We start from the raw sequence: 18,513 nt of genomic DNA, 5'->3' as shown, positions 1-18,513 counted from the left end.
TCCTGAGAAAGAGAATGGGAGGATTTCATAGCAACAAGTGAGGTACAGAAATGGCACGATTAGGCTGCATATCTGCCAACTGTGCAGCTTGTCTATCTCTCTCTCACATGCACACACAGCCATATCAGTCTCTGAACCACGAGGCAGGGTTTCACAAAACACAACCTGCTGCACTTGCTGTTGTGGATAAAGTATGAGCCCTCCTTACCCAACTTGATGAAATCCTACATCTCTTTGGCCAGTATGATTCTGGCAGCAGCCCAACTCCTAGCAGCATCTATACTGTATTTTCCACTACCCCTAAAACAGATTATAATGAACAAGTCTGTTTCCATGGAAACAATACAGTGACTCAGGACTTTGGGCCTCGCTCTAAACATGATTGTCAATAGCAGAAGCTCTGGGAGACTTCAGATGCTGAAGGAAAGAGAGCATAAAAGCTCCTGACAAGCTGACACACATGCCCCACACAAATGTTATGTACACAGAGAGGGACACAAGGGTACACATGGCTCAAGCCCACTCCAGAGTCATGATTCAAATTCCTCCGCCTGACAGGTCAAGAGCTACTGCAGCATTTGGGAGTCATAACTGCAGCGTGTTTACCAGAAGGTACACACCAGGCTAACAGGCAAGGCACATTCAGCCAAGCCTCCAATCATTTTATACACTTGAATGTACACATCACCTGAATGTACGCCTCACCACATCCAAGGCTTAAGTCTGCATCTGAAGCACATACAGTACACAACTCACCACAACCTCCCCTTCAGTAAGTAACACTCCTGTTTATACCAAATGTCTAATTACAGGAACATTTCTCGGTACAGTACATGCCTTTCAGGCAAATAAAAATACAGTGTATTTCCAAATTCCTTCCAGTTGTGCATTTAATCCAGAGCTTTGGTAAAAGGGATTTTTTTAAATTTAAAAAAGGATAAACTTAAATTTACTTCTAGTCTGCACAAAGTCTTATTCCAGAAGCACACCAAGCACCTTTCAACAAGGGAGGAATAATTTATTAACTCCAGCAACTTCTGCTGTGAAGCCCATTGCTTTTTTTTTTTTTTTACAGGGTTGAGCATTGTTATTATAACTTTATTGGCCACTCAAGTTTGGTGGTGTAGGGCAGGTAGCCACATTTCCTTTACTATCTCATTCAGCTTCTCAACAATCTGTGTGAGACAAGTCAGTTTCATGCCCATTTAGCCAATGGGGAACTGGATCTGAAAGATAAAAGACTTATGAGGCTACCCCAATAATCCCAGTGATGAAGCAAGACTTAAATCCTAACTCAGGGCCTTTGACATCCAGTATTTTATCCGCTGCACTGCTGGACCATGCCTTTGCCTCTTAACTTTGATTGCCTACAAAGCTGAGGAACTGGCAGGCTTTAATCTGAGATAAGGGTCTCCCCAGGAAACATGGAGCACAGTAAAACAGCACATGTGACACCAGCCACACCCACACATCTGTGGTAAGCATGAAAGTGCTAGAACCATGAGAGAAGGGCCAATCAATACAGCCTTTCCCACCTGACATGTAGGACCAATTTCCACACTGCCACAAATGCTTGTGTGCGCACACACATCTGCAAGAGAAAGAACAGAATCACAAAAGCCAAATAATTTGAATAGATTTAAACGTGGATTGTGATCATGAAGTGGAATATTAATCCATTTGCCTAGGAAACTGTTTATGAAGAAAACGTTCCCGGCCTTGTTAGCATATTTTTAAAGCAATAGTATTCTCACTCTGCCGAGACACAAAGGAATCTAGAATAGTATGAGCCTCTTCTGTACATGTCCCCTTGCTATCTTGATAGGCCATTGCCCTAGGCAGACTAGAGGAACCAACACCAGTGCTTTATTTCAACGAAGGCTCACTTTTCAACAACTCTGAATCTATTCCAGAAGCTGCTGTCAGGTCCTGAGTAGAGCAGCAGAGGCAAGGGGGTGAAAACTGATTAGTTTCTCTGTCCCACTCATTAGCCATATGCAACCCATACATGCAATCCTCGTTATACCACGGGTCAACTATAAGCTGCATCTTTGCAGATGGAAAACTGTTAAATGGGGGGAAATGAACCAGATGAGATCAATATCTGAAACTCCCATTGTCCTAGGCACATTTTGTGACAGGGAATTTCATTAGTGTGAGCAGTTTCTGAGCTCTGGGCACAGTACTGCACCTAAGATTTCAGATTAAAACTGCAGAATGGAAGGAAAGGAGGACCTTTTTCTGCCTCCCCACTTCCAGCTACTCTCTTAAGACTGGATAAGAGACCCTCTTAAGAATATTAGGGGGGTGGGCAGAGGAAAAACTAGACCATGTGAAAAATAAACATAATATTTTTAGCTGCAGTTCATTCATTTTCAGCTTTGTATTCTTGTTATAAAAAAGTGCGCCTGGACATTTCGTTGTTGCGCCCATAACCTAGGTTTAAGGTGCTGTTTAGCTCCTAGCTTTCAGATCTCAGTTTCTAACACTGGATGAGATCACTGTGTTGACATCTGCACAGGGTCAGGAGAGGGGACCAGATCATTTCGTGTCACACTATTATCAAAAACATTTCACCCCAATCCTTTTTTTTTTTTTTTTTCCTTTTGGGGGCAGAACTGTAACATGGGTAAGTGCAGAACCTATGGGTGGAATTCAACATCTTACTATCACAACAGTTCCACCAGCATTTCAGCTTGCCAGACATAACAAACTCACCTCTCCTCCTTCCATGTGCTGTTCTGAGTTTCTCCCAACCTCTAGAGCCAATGGAGGGGGAGTCCCATTGAGCTAGCGGGACATGTGGCACTGGCCCCCTCTAGTGTAACTGTTTAGCTGAATCCAGTCCTATGTCTTCCATATGAAGGTATAGTTAGGACTGTTCTTCTCTGCATTTCCATAAGAATTGGTAATGAAAATTGCCTCCAAAATATACACATTGTGCCTTCCTCTCATCACTCAGTTGCCGTATCACTCTCCCACATGTCGAGGCTCAAGAGGCTAGATTTTCAGGGTCAAACTACTTGATTCCCATATATGTAGCAGCAAAGCCCCAGTTTCACATTAGTTATCACTGGAACAGAGGCATCCTGGAAATCAGCAGGGCCTCCTGGCAGTTCTCTCTGTCTTACCAGGCAGCTAGGATAGACATGAAGTTGCTGGTTTGCAAATACACACACACACACAAAAAAAAATCCTGCCAGAAGTGAGCAAACTGTGGCTTTGCTGCCTACATTAACTGTCTGGCTGAATGATAACTTTGTTTCCTGAAATGAAATGTTGCTGCCTTGCAGGCAGGGTAGATAGCAAAGCTTGATGGCAAGAGTTAGATTCCAAACACATTTTTATTCTTTGCATATCTGAGAAACCATAGGGGCAGGACAGTGCTTGCTGGGATTGTTGGCTGAGAGTGCTGTTGCCAGACCAATAAATAAACAAATAAATAAAAATTGGGGGGTCGAACTAAGAAATCCTGTGTTTAAACAGCCCAGAACACTCATCTCTGCGCGCCACATCATGCTACGTGGCAAAATCTGTGTGCACATCAGTCAACCAAATTCCCCTAGCTAAATTCATCTCAAGAAGTAAGTACAGTTTTTCAAACAGAGTAAACAGTTTCATGGAATTAGGAGCCTTTTCACTGAGATCAAGGTTGCCCCTTGAGATATACTGCCCTGAGAACAATTGCTTTTATATACTAGTTGAAGGCAAGAGGGAGGGGTGTGTGGTGGGAAAGCATGACATTATACATAGGTAGAACTCCAACAAAATTTAAAAGCTTGACTCCAACCCTGACAGGAATTGTTCATGTTCTTCCCCACCCCACACCAACGCCCAGCACAAGTCAATTCTGCACTAAAAGGTTCAAATCCCGCCAGAGGCAACTTAAACCCTCACATTCCTGAAGTAAGCAGTGTACAGATCAACTCTCCTGAATAAAACTTAAAGTTTGAAGGTCACCTGTGCTCACTCTGGCCCACTGTTAAAAACATTTCCTTTGTGTTTTTTACAGTGCATTCCTTCAATCCCTTTATTATGCCCAACCTCTGTCCTTGAAGAAATTGTGTTTCTATCTTGCTTGTGGGAAACTTTGCTACCAAGGTGTATGTATCACCTCGTTTCACTGTGCGAATTATGGTTCTGTAGCCATAATAATAACAACAGCAATAACAGACTAATGATTTTGGAGAACATAATGTACATGCAATTAAATAGCATGTTCCTCTTCCTTAAAATTGGACAAAGGATTAGTTTTTATTAGTTTTTATTTTAGTTAGCACAAGTTTCTCAACCCAAGTAAAAGAGGTACTGGATTAATAGTGGAAGGAATTATTTAGAGGATGACAAAAATCCCTTAGGAGGAATTCAGGAAAGAGGAATCGGCCTGCGGCGGTAGGGAGGAGATAGGGAAAGATATGCCAGAGAAAAGGTAAAGGTAAAGGACCCCTGACAGTTAAGTCCAGTTGCAGATGACTCTGGGGTTGCACTGCTCATCTCCCTTTACAGGCTGAGGGAGCCGGCGTTTGCCTACAGACAGTTTTTCCAGGTCATGTGGCCAGCATAACTATGCCACTTCTGGCGCAATGGAACACCGAAACCAGAGCAGCTCACGGAATCACTCTTTACCTTCCCACCGGAGCAGTACCTATTTATCTACTTGCACTTTTTGGCGTGCTTTTGAATTGCTAGGTTGGCAGGAGCTGGGACCGAGCAACAGGAGCTCACCCCGTCGCGGGAATTCGAACCGCCAACCTTCTGATCGGCAAGCCCAAGAGGTTCAGTGGTTTAGACTACAGTGCCAGGTAAGGGAATTAGTAGGAATATATTTGATGGTACATTTGTCCCTTCGTACAAAGTGTACTGAGCAAACAAGTGAATTTGGAACAGCTGAGATTAGGGAAAGTAAATAAATTTCTTGGTTTGGAACCAAATGGGTAGGTGGCTTCATTTGAAGGCCATGACCATCCTTGACCTCCTAGTCTAAAAGCAAACACAGAGAAGCAGAGAGAAAATGGCCACAGGTGCACATCTTTAGATTGCGTGTAGGATATGATGGCAATGCAGATTTGAGAAGTGTGAAGAACAGCAGAGATACTTTGCAGCCTTTTTGCCAGATGTGCCTCAGAGCCACATCATACTATTGTTCACCCGATAAAAAGGTGTCCCTGAATTAAATCTCTGGCATTTCCCAATAAGCATTTTTCAAAATATCATAAAGGAAAAAGTAACAGCAGAGAAGTTTTATTTAAGGAACCAAAATAGGCATTCTTGGGAAACATACCCAAGACCCATGTTTTCCAACATATTGCAGAATTCAGGGGCAGACTTGCTGGGGAGAATCAGAAAGTGGGAACCACCTCCCTAAACTCCTCCTGCACTCAGCTCTTCCCTGAAATTGCTCCCTGGCCATTCTGCACACATATACACACCAGCTGGCTTCCAAAACTAGAAGCGACCTAAGCCAGGGAAATACTTAAGGAGGGAATCAGTAGGTGGAAAAAGCATCACATAGCAACAGAGGAAGCTGCTGTATAACAAGTCACACCATTGGTCTGTTTTGCACAGTATTGTCTACACTGACTGGCAGCAGCTCTCCAGGCAGGGTTGGCTCCCAGCCCTAAGTGGGGAAGCCAGAGATTGAACCTGAGACCTGCTGAATGCAAAGCAGATGCTCCACCACTGAGCTATGAGTCCTCCCTCTTAGTACATGCTGCAAATGGCTGCAGACCCTACTTTTCATTGTAAGGGTGAACATGGCTGGGAACTTTATGTTACCCCTTGTAATGCCTTGCATTAGACTGAACTTTTGGCATAAGAGGCTCTATTTCTTCTGTGCAATACTAGTAGAAACCCACTCCCAGTCCTTTGGACTGGGTAGACCATACATCTAAAATTAAAGTGCAACTATTAAACCTTGTTCTTAAGGTCTGTGTTTGCCCTCTACGGGGAATAAGCCTAATTTTCATTCATACCTAACTCCAATCCTAAAGAATGCAAATACTTTACTATCAAAACCATCAGCCTGTCTTAATCCTCTCTTCCTCATCCTCAGTCTGCTTTGCACAGTATCCCCTGATTTCCTTCTCAGTGCCACACTCCCCTGTACCACTAGTGTGGATGCATTCTTTGAAGCATACCTGGTAAATCCTGCTTTAAAAGGTGCCCCGGTTATTTTAAATAGCCATAAACAGCCTGCTTTGGACAATAACATTTCTTCTAGTGCAGAAAACAGCTGGTTGCTTCAACAGCCTGAGTTTCAATTGCAAAATTCACCATTTCTGCCTGGGACTGCTAAAAAAAAAAGGTCCCATTCATAGTTGGACTACTGCAGGGCATTGTAGAAAAGTCTACTTTTGAAAATTCAGTGCATGACTACAAAACTGCTTGACCGAAACTTTGCAATGGGAGCACATCTGACTAGTGCTTCACTATCTTAACTAGCTCACAGTCCATTTCTGTACCCAATTCAAGATGTTGCTTTCGACCTTTAAGACCCATCGGGACTTGGGATCAGGGTACCCGAAGAACTACTGCTCTTCACACATACCTACGCAACCCTTGAGAACTTCAGAGGACCTTCTTCAAGTGTCTCCATCCAGTAAGGTGTGGTGAGTGACTATAAGGAAATCTACCTTTCCAGGGAAGGCTTCCTGGCTTTGAAATGCCCTCCCACATAGCACTTACCTTTGAGTCACTCCAGCACCAGCCTCTTTATCTGTTTTAGATTTATATATGTGACTATTTTTATGCTGTGTTTATACTTCTATTATTTTTGAATTTCAAATGGTTTTATTTCTTCTTGTGAGCCATGCTGGACACACAGGGCAGCCTATAAACACTGTAAATCAGGCTTAGGTTGCCAAACGTTGTTGGATTACAACTCCCATCAACCCTGATCATCAGCTAAGCTGGCTGAGGATCACAGTTCTCAACCAACAACATCTGGGATCCAAAAGTTGAGGAACTCTGTGCCAATAAATAGCCTAGACTGGGATGTTGACAAAAGCTCCTTCCTTGTTCCCCTTCTCTCTCACACACCCAGATATCTTGGTATTTAAATTGATGAATCAAAGCTTTGAGGGAAATAAGAACTCTGGAATTTTGGTGCCCATACTACAGAGTTGCAGAAACAGAAAGAATGGATAATACTGACTTGACACTGTTATGTTCTAGATTATGAACTAGTCCTGACCTCACCAACCTTGCAACCTCCAGATGTTTTGGACTGGCTGGACAGGATGGGAATTGTAGTGCAAACATCTGGAGGGTTTGTCAACCCTGGTTCTCCCCCATCCCCCAAATTCTTATTTCAACAATATTTCCTTAAAACTATTCTGTGAAGGCTAAAATGTAATACAGGTGTCTCAATAAACCTGTTTCATATTTTAGTCTTTGCGGAATGATTCTGCACACCTAAATTCAAAGGTGTGAGTGAGACGTCCAATCCACACATAATGGATGTGGGGAAAGCCTTGCTGCAGGGAGGGCTACTTTAGTAAAAGAAGCATAGATTGGATGGTGGGGGCTCCAGAGGAAATATTCAGCTTGCAAAGAAAAAATCTGTATGTGAGGTGGAACTGTTCTCAGGACAAAGTCTGAAGGCTTGCTGAGTGTTCCTCTACTTTTCTTAAGCCTGTTCAGGATGAGACCTATGTTGTCCTTGTTGTTAACATGAGGGAGCATGATTTCACATGTTTTATACAGTGAGTGCTCACGACTTTCACACAATCAGATTACATTCAGTCCTCATAATCAATTAGAATGGCCCCACCAGCTGGAGAAAGCTTGGCCTCTTCCAAACAATAGGTTGCTATTTGAGTGCTGGAAAAACAGAATATCCCTGAAACAGATGCACTTTCGTAAGGGAAGATGTCAAGAGTCCAACACAACAGAAGCAACAACTTTGCTTTTATTGTTGTGCTACAGACTGATCATCTGGAAAGGCATTTCGGTCTCATTTATCTCCTTGTTCTAGACCACTTTAGGAAATAAGAGTGCTCCCATTTCAGCTAAACATTTCATTTCCTCCCCACAAATCATTGCCCCAAAGAGGCCAAATGAGAGTCAAACAAGAAGGAAGTGGCATCTTGTCGCTGCATTCTTTCCTCAGTGGTCATTTCTAACTAAAGGACCGATGAAAGGCATGTTTTGCTGCCTCCAAAATTAAATAAGGCAAGCTACTAGTGCCATGCTGAAAATACAAGTCAGGGAAATCCTAACCCACCAGGGAATGAACTGTAGATAGAGAAATTAGAAAGGCTGGTCTAAGCACTGAGTTTGGGGACTCCAGCTGCCAGCTTAATTACATCGGAAAACAAAGCGATAACAAGAGAAAGCATTACAAAGCCTGCAAAAAGCAACATATCCTAAAACCTCTGCTCCAGCCCAGGCTCCAAGTTCCAGATAAGAATGAAAATCGCTACCCCTTGGCAGGCTGGAGGAGGAATCCCAAAATAGAACATTAAGTTGTAGATGCCCTTACCTGACCCATCCCATGCATTTCTCCAGCGCCGTGCTGCTCTGGCACCCCATATCACAAGCAAGGCCAACCTAGTCCCCCAAACTTGCATTTGGAATCAGAGTCATCCCTTGGCACTAGCTTAACAAAACTGGAAATCATGCTGGGGTTTCCTGACGCCTCTTCTTCCAAAGAGCCAGCTGCCTGTACCTGGATGAGAGACTCCTAGTTCTAAGCCAGCCCGGCGATTCCCACGTGTCTCTGCAGTCACATACAGAAAGTCTTCTCCCGCCACCGCTCCATCCCCTTTACCTGTGGACGAGCCCTCTCGACCTCCTGCACCACCACAAACTGAACACAACACACCTTTGCTCTTCGCGTTAGCTGATCCACAATAGCCTCTACCTACATTCAAAGCAAGGTGGTCGCCGTTGTTGCAAAAAGGGTGGGCGGGCGAGCCAATCCTTTACTTTAACAACCCTTGCCGGATCGCCTTGTACAATAAGGTAGTTTTTCAAGAGTTGCAGGGGAAACTAACCTGGGCTAAAATCGCGGAGCGAACACGCACCGTAGACAAACGCGATTTGACGGCGGCATAAGCTTCCGTGGGCTGTAAGGCACGGAGTGGGTTGGGTGCTAGTCCACGAAAGCTTACGCCACGTTTGTTTTTTTAAAAGAAAGGGCGAATAAATAAATCTGTTCCGTCTTTAAGGCGCTGCCTGCATAGCCTGCATTATTAGGCTGCCTCCAGAGAGGAAAAGTGCATTTCCATTTGCCTCCTCGGTGCCCAGGAATAACCGACCCAGAGCATCACGTCTCTCGCCCACCCCGCTCGCGCTGCATCCTCTCGCTTAATAATAGAGAGAATTGGGGGAGCGAGGGAGCGAGATTGAAGCCTTCCTGCCGCTTGCGTTGGCCAGAGAAGCGGCGTCCTGGGTGCCCCCTCCCGCCCCGGGCAAGAGGGACTTGCCAGGAGCCCCCGTCACGTCCTGCCTTCCCCTTGCAGCCAGCTACCTTCGGAAACGAGGAGCCGCTCTGGGCACGGCGGCGGGCGTCCGCCTCATCTCAAGGGCTTCCAGCCAGAGTCGCCGGCCGCATCTCCCCTCGGTCCGCAGCTCAGGCTCGCTCGGCAGCGGCGGCGCGCGGCCACGGCGGGAGGACCATCATCCGGTGTGTCTCTCCTCGGGGCTGAGCTCTGGCTCTCGCCAGCCCACCGCCCCCCCTTCCCCTCCGCTCGCACGACGACGCACGCGCGACCGCCAAAGGAGGAGACCCACGCGCAGCTCGGGCGGGCGGGCGGCGGGGCTGCTCCGACCCTCCCCGCGCGCCTTCTCTTTCTCGCTGCGGCGGCGCCCGCTTCCTTCCCTCAGACGCTTCGGCGCGGGCTGCGAGGTGGGCGCGGGCGGGCGAAGGGGGAAGAAAAGTCCCGCGCTTTCGTCCGCAGCCGAGCCGCCGAAGTATCCTTTCGGCAGTTGCTGCTGCTTTCCAGACCAGTCTCTCTCAAACCGGTGCGGACCTATTGGCCGACCGCCTTCCCTGGAGAGCGAGGAGGGGTTTTGTTTTTTGTGTTTTTTTATACCGGCGGAGGTTGAGCTCCCTTCCAACCGCACAGCCAGCAGCAAGGAAACGGTGCAGGCGGCGGCAGCAGCAGCATCAGGGAGCTCCCCTTGCCGAGCCAAATCTGCAGCAGAAGCAGCTGCCGGCCCCTCCCGCCGCGGCCCATCTCCGGGGTCAGAGCGCAGCCCGCGCTCTGCTCTGCCTAACTGAGGAAAGCGCGGGCGAGGCGGCGGGCGCGCGTGGGGGAGGGTGGGGGAACCCCCCGCCGGGCCTCTCCTCCGCAGCGCGCTTCCTTTCGAGCGAAGGGAATTCGGCGCGAGCAGCCGCGCGCGCCACGCCGATTCCGCCTGAGGCGATTCGGCGGTGGCATCGGACCCCGGCGTGAGCTTGCTGCTGCCGGCGGTGTTGGTGCTCTCGCCGTGCTCTTTGTCCAACCAGCGGACAACTTTCCAGCTTCCAGATGGCTAGCCTGAGCTTCTCACTCGCTCTCTTAAAGGCGCCGGCGCCGCGCTAAAAGATGTCGGGGGTTGTGAGGCGGGAGAATCTCTGGAACGGCCGCTGTCCGGAGCGCGCGCAACTTCAGCAGTCGCGGCTGACCGCTTCGGGGCGCTGTGGGGCTCGCTGAGGAGAAGACCGCGAGCTTCTCTCAGTTAGGGATGCCTCCCAAGTCAGGCATCACCCGTATGCCAGGCGTACATTTCAGCTCCCTAAAATACTTATGAAAGCTTCTCCAAGGATATCAGGGCTGAGGTTTATAGTACCAGCTTGGTTCAATTGAATGAAGTTTTTTATTATTATTTATACTTTATAGGTACCTTATAAACAAATCAATGAAACATAACATTGAGCTATAAAAATCTCAGCATAACAACCCAAATACATCATCAGTATCATGCCAATCACAGGAGCTTTTTGAAAACACCCCCCCCAGCTCAGCTAAAACCACCAGATGAGGAGATTTTAAAATGGGGGGGGGGGGTCAGGCTGAAGTTAAAAAGACAACAACATGAACACCATGTGTGCTTCTTTTGGGAAAGTATTCTGTTGGGGGGTGCACCACCAAAATGCCCTCTCTGTCGTGACCACCCTCCAAAGTTTGGTCAGAGGTGGCACTCAGATAGGGGCTGAAGTACATACAGGTAGGAAGTACATACAGAAGAAAGTCTTCCCTCAGGTATGGACATCCCAAGCCATGTATACTTTATAGGTCATAACCAGGAATTTGAAGTGGGTCCAGAAACTAATTGGAAACCAACGAAGGTGAAAATAGACTGGATCTATTGAATAGGTACCAATAGGTCTAAATTATTTCCCAACCAGAATTCACTAATTTTCACTAATTCTCTCAAAGTGGCCTCGTGGCCCCAGAGTTTGCATTATTTGAAACTGGCAGACCCAACCTTTCTCACCATTTGAAGGGAATTTACTGAGCATGTGAGAATGCATCTTTTCATGTTCTTGGTTCAACCCTACAAGAGTACACGGTACACCTAGGGAGCAGGTCCCTTTCTCCCTGGAATATCCTCATGGTGACTGTGTGAAGCCCACCATGTTGACTGTTGCGCTCGGGGCCTCACACCTGAAACAGTGAAAAAGAAAGCATGTTTGCAGATTGTATATCTCATAAAGGGACATTCATATATCTTATTTAACTTTCCTCAAAGTGCCATGTGATGCATATTTTCTCAGCGGAACCATTGAACTTAATAGGACTTACCTGCAAATAAATGTGAATAGGATGTAAGCCTCATTCATACATTCCACTTTAGAAGTTCAGGTTAAGCTGACATGGTGTTGCTAGATTAATACTGTAAAAGACATGTTGATTGCTATTGCTGTCAGGTTAGGAAATACCAGGTCCCTAAGTCTTCCCTGTGTATTAAAATTCTATCTGGTTAAATTCACAAAAATGTGGCTTGTGACTTTTATAGCTGTGAATGAAAATTGCACCAAAGGCGCAGTTCCATAGGTGGTACAATGGAACAATAGCCCACCCAGAAAACTGTCTTCCCCACCTTTTGTTCCTGTCTTGCTGGCAGAGTGCAATGCCTTACTATTCAAGCTGTTTGCTTTGGCTGCTGGCTGGAGCTCAGGACTTTGGCAGCATGTATTAAATGGTTTTATGAGCAAGCAGTTCACCCCCTTTGCCAATGCGTGCATGTATACTTTCATACATTCTGCCTTAGTTCCAGCCAATCACTATGGCTTGCTTCAGCTTTCTCTGAGATGCAGGCAGAATGCACTAATAAGGAGAATCTCAGCAAAGGGACCAGAACACTTTGACATAAACATCTTGCCTGAACCTAACTGTAGGATGGGAGAGAAAGACACATGGATAAGTTTGAGGCAACCAGGAAGAGGAAGAGGGATACCACACCACCTTCAAGATAACCTACTGTACTGTCAATGTAATAGTATCCCTAACAGATTCTAGGAACTATTCCTATTGAAGCTGGTGTTCAAGAGTCCGCCTTCTTACTCTACTACCTGCCTTCTAGGCTGGAATGCTTTGAAACTGGCAATTTGGGATCTCCAAAGGTTCCCAATGCAATTTTTCTTCTCTAACCAAGTAGTAATCATTCCAGGTTGAATATGTGCTAAAATAAATATGATATTGCATATAGGTAGATTTCCACTGCCCTTTCTATGCTTATTTAAATGATTTTCATTTACCTGTTTTACCTGTTTTCATTCAATTGCTGCCTTCTTAGAGACAGGCCATAGCTCAGTGGCAGAGCATGCAGACAGTCCCAGGTTCAACCCTGACAACTCCAGGTAGCGCTGGGAATGTCACCTGCCTGAAACCCTAGAGAGCTGTTTCTAGTCGATGTAGATAATATGCGCTAGAATGCTAGATGAAACAATGGTCTGTCGTGGTCTAAGTCAACTTCCTGTGTTTCTTTTACTGATTTAGGGCACACTTGCCCCTCTGCCTCTTGGTAGTGCATTGATTGGCTCACTTATTTGGCTCAGTGGTTGGCCATCTGAATTGTTTTTTCTGACCCATTTCTCAATGCCCTTCTGATACAACTTAGTGTTTGTGCCTGGTTGACACCTTTCCTCTGCCAGAGCTCCTGTGCAATAACTGCTGCAGAAACTAAAGGAAGTGATGTTTTCCATCACTATCCCTATCCCTAGCTCAGGAAAATGTATTCTGTTGGCAGCTCTTAAGTGCAGATCATTTACAAACAATATCTGCTTCTACGTGATCGCTCGGGAAGGCTTCTTGTTATTGTTCTCTGTTCAGAAAATGGCAGGTGCATTTTAGCTGCACCTAGGAACTGCAGGTGAGGGCCACAAGATGCATTACATGGAAGGTCCTTCACTGCATCTTCTGCCTTTCTACCTCTTTTCCTTCTAAGGGGTGCACTGGAGCCACGGCACAGGGGAAGCAGTGATCCCTGTATACTTTCCCCTACATTGCTCTTGGGGCTTTCCATGAGATGGGATGAAAGGGTTAACCTCTTTTCTCCTACATTATAGTCCCAAACCAATTTTTGGGCATCCTGTGTGCATTTCTTTTCTTTCAGGAAAATAAAAATACATTGGGAGATCCAATTACAGTTCTTCCTCATAATGTTTAGTTTGTCCCTAAATAAAAACATTAATAGAATCTTAATTAGAATTTTAAATTAAGCCTGCAATCTTAAACATACTTAGCTGGACATAAATCTTGCTGGAATCAGTATTACTTGCTTCTAAGTATATACAGTTAATTATCGGCACATTAATGTGAAACATAACAGTGCTTCTGTTTGGAAAGGATTAGTATGGGAGACAGAACTTTCCCCCACAGACTCTGCTTCACCACTTCCTGGCCTCTCACTAAGTTTTTTCCTGGTCTTGCAACACTATCACATGCGGCCAACTACCGAGCAGTTTCCTATTGATATCCCACAACCCTTGCTTCCAATTACTGGAAATTTTCGCTGGGGCTAGTTTGACACAGCACACCAGCAACATGTCACCTTCTTCAAAAAGATCACAATTGTCCTTGCTTAGTTATAGGTCAGTTGCAATATGGCAATAGCCTGGATTGGCTGTGGTCATCACTGAGCCCCTATTTGACTAGCACTCAAATATGTCAGATTGCTGTTGAGTCAGTTTGACCCAGTAGTAGCACTGTAAGAAACTACCTTCAGGAGGGAAAATGCACCCTGGGGTTGTATAGGTTCCTAATGTTTTTGCCATGGAACCCCAAAACCCGGAGAAACATGGGAGCATAGATCTCTCATGGGTACGAAAGCTAGCATCTGGGTGGTGCTGAAAAATCAAAGCAAGCAGTTCCAAGGAAGAGGAGAGGATGGGGCTGCTGTAGGCTGCCAATCACAAATTTGTATGATGAACTGCTAGGGACTAGATGGAAATATGGAACAGAAGGACATCATTCCTCCACTCCAGTGACTTCCCTAATGCCAATTTGCTGAGGGTTTTTGTTGTTGTTGTTGCCTGAAAAAGCCTTACTCAAATTCCTGTTTTGTCATCGTTTTGCACTGATTGGGTGTGCTAGAAATAATACTGCCTGCCATAAGCACACTGGATCTGTGATGTGATGTGCTTAGAAACTTCCCTGCAGCTACAGGAAGGAAAGTCTTCCATGTGTAATTTATACTGAAGCAGTAATTAAAAACTATACTGGAGGAAACCACCTTAGACAAGGATCTAAGCCGAATAAGAGAGTCAAGGCTTTAAATCAAAGTTCTGTTATGTGAAGTCTTCAAACAGTTGGGGGCAGGAGTATTTGGTGAATTTCAAGGTGACCCAAGTCAGTTATCTAAAAATAGGAAAGATCTTTCCTGCATCTCCAAACATTTGTGTGTTTCCCCCTCTGTCCAAATGTATTTGAATACGGGTCTTATGTCTTCTGCTGTATTCTACACCCACTTCTGGCAGTTAACAGTAAGAGCCCATTTATAATTCTGGATACCGTAATGGCAACATTCATTTTTATGGGTCCCATCTTGCTTAGTGTGTGTTTAATGTGAAGTCCAAAGGGTTATAAAGAATTACAGTAATTATTATTTAACACTGCGTTTAGAAATACTCTCGCCTCTCCCAGAGGAATGTGCTGCTTAATAGTCAGATTTGACTGTGATCAGGCAGGATCACGTATGACCAGGCATAGGTAGCACCCCACAACATGACCAGGATGCTGTGACCCGGGCTTAAAACCTCAAATTACAAATCACTGCCAACCAATTTGGGTTTGGTTGAGTTTGAACCCTGGAGTCTTGTCTCAAATGTTCCTGAGTCTCTAACCAAACAATGCACACAAAAATGTGTTAGTGAAAAGTCTACACAAAATTGCAGATATTCATGAGAATAATGTATGAAAATGCATTCTGTTAGGGGATAGTCATTTTCAAAAATGCAAATACTATATAAGCTTCCATACAAAAATATGTATATTAGGAGAAATGTGCATGAAAATGCTTACTAGATGTTAATACAATGTAAGGTTGGTGATTATTTCCCCTCAAACCGTGCCTTGGGAAGGTTAAATGCGAGGCATCTAAGACAAGCTCCTCCAACTCAAGGTCAGTATTTGAGAGGCATCTGGGGGCATCCAAGGACTGGACTGTGATACATGCATCCTGAGAAGTCTAGGAAAAGAAGAAAATATTGCTTATGGTTCTAACAAGTACTAACATATAATTCAGGTTCTAAAAAATCAGTGAAAATAGCTTTCTAAAATCACGACACACACCCAGAAAATCATAAAACTTCAGGCTAAGGCGCAAACTCAGCATGTACCACTGAGCACCTGGGAATATTCTTCTAATACATGCTTCTTATCCTGATGGAGAAATCACTTATCAAACATGCCTTTGGCCTGAGGGTAAAAATTGTTTATTCTGGGACTCAGCTAACCTTGGTTAGTTCAACCTTTGGAAGAAAAAAAAGTAATAGGCTAGGTTTATTTTCTCACTGGCATTTTGCAGAAGCTGATCAGGAACATAGATTCTTTACAAATGTAGAGAGTTGTATCACTTCAACAGAAGAAGCAGTGGTATACTTTGAGTGACTCCCGTGACTTTACCCATATCGATTGATCCATTCATCTTATTTGTACGACGCCTTTCCAAAGTTAAGACCATGCTCAAGGTGGCTTAAAAAAAGTTACATGACTACAAACATAACAAAAGTAGTCATAAACAATAAATCAAACATAAAAAAAACATAACCAAATTGAACAATTTCTACATAAATCGTAAGATACAAAATAAAGATACAAAAAAATTAACAGCAGCAACTCCAGCCCAGCAAAACAATACCCCAGCCCAACCCCAGCAACCTCAGCTTTTGTAGCTGGAGTCAGTCCGGGCCCTGCCCTCCAAGGCCAGGTGCGAAAAGGCCTGCAAGCGAGAGCAGGTCTTCCAGGACTCACCACCAAGATGATATCATGAGGTCTATGATTAGGCTGTATCGGTTCCTTTAAAAATCAGAGCGTTCCTTTGCACATATGCATTGATAATAGACCTGACAGTTTTGGGGCTTAGAGTGCCTGTTCCAGGACACATTCACAGAGCACAAGCACATGAGATACCGTCTTGCACTCCACCGCTAGTGATACAGGAGAGGGATTTATAGGGTGACATATTTTTTGACAGCATTGAATTTGTCTGTCCAAAATGTTCTGCCAGCTAAGAACATAATAAGAGCCTTCCTGGATCAGACCAAATGCCTATTATTCAAACATTTTGTTTCCCATAGCAGCCAACTAGACACCTGTTGTTCTCCAGCGACTGGCATTCAGAGGCCTCTCATCCTCTCTGTAGCCATCATGTCTATTAGCCATTACTAGCTTTATCATCTAGGGATTTATCTAATGTCATTAAAATTGGTGGCCATCCCCTATTCTATGCTAGTGAATTCCACAACTATGTGCTGTTACTCTTATCAATACAGAATCTTCTACAGTTCAGCTACATTGAATGACCGATCAAATTGTGTCTCTGTTCACTTTCTCCGCTTGATGCATGTTTTTTAGGTCTATATCATGTTCCTCCTTACTCACCTTTTCCTCTAAACTAAAAAGCCCCAATCTTCACCCCCAAAACTTTTGAGGGGTTTTTTTTTTTGGTAAACATGCCAGGCTCTTTGTGTGGTGTCCCCCACATTCACCAATACCCAACATGATAAATGAGGGAGATATTTAATATAACCCTTCCCCTGTCCACCAGTTCTCTGGTTATGTATCCTCTCCCCCTAGGTGCCCCAACCCTATATTTCTCCCTACCCAGCTCTGGGAGTAGTAAGCCTGACTGGGGTGGGGTAGAGTATAGGAGAAGGATCAGTCAGCAATGGAAGGATGAATCAGCCACATCCGCCACTAGGGATGAGGGATAAATTTGATTCAGTTCACATTTAAAGTGAACCTACCAAATCTGCACTTTTTAAAGCATTATTTGAACTAAACCTTTTGAAATTCGCACTTCTTCCAATTTTGCAATACAAGCAATGTGTAGAAAATGCACGTAGTAGGGTAAAGTGTGCACTAAAATACATATATTAGTGAAAATAACATACAAATAGGTATTGTATTACAGGAAATTATCTACAAAACCATGTATATTTGTCAAAACAGCACACAAAAATGTGTTTGGGGGGATTTTCTCAGATTGCTGTGGAAATGTGGAAATTTAAGATTAGGAAGCAGAGAAACAGAGAGAACTGGAATTGAAGGACTTACTCATCCCTATCACCCACCCACCAATTCTCCTCTGCCAGAGTCCTTGCCCTGCCCATACTATCAAGCTTGCCAGGGTAGTACATTGCTCTTACCAGCTGTGAATCCAATTCTTGTCTATGGCTTCTTGCCTGTATGGACTTTTCCATTCTTACAGTCCATGGCAACCTCCCGTTGCAAACTGGGTTTTCTCAGGCTGCCTGTTGCTGTAATTTTGAGATCCCTCATGGGAGCCGCCAAAGAGAAGCAGGCTCGGCAGTACTGGCGGGAGAGAAAGGAGCTCTTTATTGCGATATAAACTCGCCCAAAAATCTGGGGCCATTCCAAGCCAAGCAGCAAGACGGCACAGCCAGCATTTGTTTGGGGGTAGGAGGGAATCGGGAACAGGCAGTATGGCATACAAATGAATGCCACAGAAGGCAGCTGGCTCTTGAGCTAAGTGTGTCACTATTGCTTTTGACACTAGAGACTAGCAGCAGAAACAAACAAGCAGGCTCAAAGAACTCTAGAAGCAGAAGGTGCTGTTTACCATTCAGCAAAAGCTAAAAGTTCGGTGGACATGCTGTCTCTCCTCTCCCTTTGTATGCTCCTAAGAAGCGACATGGTTTCTGGAAAACAAAACATAGGCATGCTTTTATAAGGAGTCCTTGCAGAAGCCAGACTGGATTATTTTCCTCTAAGCCACCCCTTGGAATCTCATCTCCTTCTGAACTGCCCTTAATCTGAAAATATGTTTTATTTATTTATAGATATAAATAGCTCCATCTCACCTGAACAAACATCCATCTCAACTCTTTTTTCCACAAAG

General features: G+C 44.8%; 1 protein-coding gene across 7 annotated transcripts in view; it reads right to left on the bottom strand.

Moving 5' to 3' along the window:
- The window catches only part of CHST1 (carbohydrate sulfotransferase 1), a 34,766-nt gene extending 16,699 nt beyond the window's left edge, over positions 1-18,067 (bottom strand). For 2 of the 7 annotated variants that reach the window (XM_083464995.1, XM_083464993.1), the window contains exon 1: positions 8,483-8,945. The gene's annotated coding sequence lies outside the window, so the exon portion shown is untranslated. Of the gene's footprint in view, positions 1-8,482; positions 8,946-8,996; positions 9,396-9,472; positions 10,233-10,999; positions 11,595-15,452; positions 15,619-17,800 lie in introns of those variants that run through there. The other 5 variants (XR_014516947.1, XM_083464996.1, XM_083464992.1 and 2 more) reach the window with 5 other exon arrangements.
- Between the last annotated feature and the right edge of the window lie 446 nt (positions 18,068-18,513).

This window comes from Podarcis liolepis (genome assembly GCF_965112155.1).
Source record: "Podarcis liolepis genome assembly, chromosome: 1".
NCBI classification, from domain to species: Eukaryota; Metazoa; Chordata; class Lepidosauria; order Squamata; family Lacertidae; genus Podarcis; species Podarcis liolepis.
The sequence above is the reverse complement of the archived record's forward strand: the minus strand, read 5'-3'. Positions and strand labels throughout refer to the sequence as shown.